Source organism: Stegastes partitus, unplaced genomic scaffold (assembly GCF_000690725.1).
Source record: "Stegastes partitus isolate 25-593 unplaced genomic scaffold, Stegastes_partitus-1.0.2 Scaffold540, whole genome shotgun sequence".
NCBI classification, from domain to species: Eukaryota; Metazoa; Chordata; class Actinopteri; family Pomacentridae; genus Stegastes; species Stegastes partitus.
This window is the reverse complement of record NW_007578271.1, coordinates 299,436-300,991: the sequence shown is the minus strand read 5'-3', so window position 1 is coordinate 300,991 and position 1,556 is coordinate 299,436. Positions and strand designations below refer to the sequence as shown.

At 43.2% G+C, this 1,556-nt stretch overlaps 1 long non-coding RNA gene across 1 annotated transcript; it reads right to left on the bottom strand.

The window, feature by feature from the left end:
• Positions 1 to 440: 440 nt before the first annotated feature.
• LOC103361884 (uncharacterized) lies at positions 441 to 899 on the bottom strand. The gene is made up of 3 exons (XR_520428.1): positions 755 to 899; positions 496 to 665; positions 441 to 455 (listed from the first exon to the last, which is right to left on the bottom strand). It is a non-coding gene; the product is annotated as an uncharacterized LOC103361884 (long non-coding RNA).
• Between the last annotated feature and the right edge of the window lie 657 nt (positions 900 to 1,556).

Here is a 1,556-nt window from a genome sequence, read left to right as displayed (position 1 = left end):
CCTACAGTCACATGTTGTGATTGATCGATTGATCGATCGCTGATTGATGTTTACAGCTCTGACTGATTAGTTTGTGTCTCTNCCCAGACTAGCCCAGGAAACAGAAACATGACATTTATAATTGAAGTTCCAACAGTTTAAATTCCCTTTAAATGAACAAACATCTTAGTTTTCATGAATAAAATCTGGTGTTTATGCTGCAGATCATAAATCATGAAACGTGCTGGACTGTAAAAACAACAACTACTGAAGAAAAGTTTAGTTTGTCAAAACTGATGTTCGTCATCACGGTGATGAAGTACGTGTCCTATAAAATCATCTTCTAGATAACGAGGAGAACAGCTTCATGTTTTAATCACTTTAGTTCCTGCTGCTGGGCAGTCGATGGTTAAAAACACGTTTCATTCATGTTCCTCCTGCGACATGAGGGAGCAGCAGCAGGAGTACTAGCAGGACTAGCAGTACTAGTAGTACTAGCAGTACTAGTAGTAGTACTAGTAGTAGTACTAGCAGTACTAGGCATAGTAGTAGCAGTAATACTCACATCACAGCTTTGGTCTTGCAGTTGCTCATCACCACGCATCTGATTTTGTTTTTAGGAACAGGAAACCTGGTGTGGCCCTCACAGCATCCGTCCTTCAGAGCCTCACTTGGACCGAGCACACCTGCAGACACACAGAGTCAGCGATCAGCGATCAATAACCAATAATCAGGTCAGACTCACGGTTAATGAAGGTAAAGCAGAGGAACTGACTGGAGGAGCTGAGAGTCAGGAGGACGAGCAGAGTGAGGAGAGGCAGCAGAGTCTTCATGGTTCAGATGTTCTCCTGGATGTTCTGCTGGATGTTCTGCTGCTGGATGTTCTGCTGGATGTTCTGCTGGATGTTCTCCTGCTGGATGTTCTGCTGCTGGATGTTGAGTCCTGCTGTGCTCCTCTCTGATCGGTCCTGTCTTTATATCCATCTGGCGCTTCCACATTCATGCACACTCATTCTTAGAAAGGATGCTTCTTCTTCTGCTTCTTCTCTTTTCCGTCCACATCGTTCTGCTAACACGTGTACTCAGAAGTACTCAGAAGAGGCGCTCAGAGGAAACTCACTTCCTCGTGTTCAGACCCGATCAGAAGGATGAAAGCTTCTTGTTTCTCAGCTTCATCAGAACTCAGAACAAATTCACAGCTTTTAGGATTCAGATGTATAAAAACAGGTTTGTGACTTTATTCACAGCTTTTGTTTTTTATGGTTCACATGAAACAGTAAAATGATCCGGTGAAGGATTTACAGATGAACTGGTTCTGTTCTGTCGGTTCATCGTTAAACAACAGAAAACGTTTTTCACTGCAGCTGCATCAGTAAAGATCATAAATATCTGATTTTATGACCGATTTACTGATGAAACACAGGAAGCACCGTTTCCTGCAGGTCCGTCCACTGGCTGGTCCATAACGCTGTGGTTCTGGTTCAGCTCGGCCGGTTTCTAAACCCGACTGTAGTTTGGACTCTGTCTCTGGGTTTAGTTTGGTCTTTAAATCTGCTAAATATTGGATTTTATTTCTC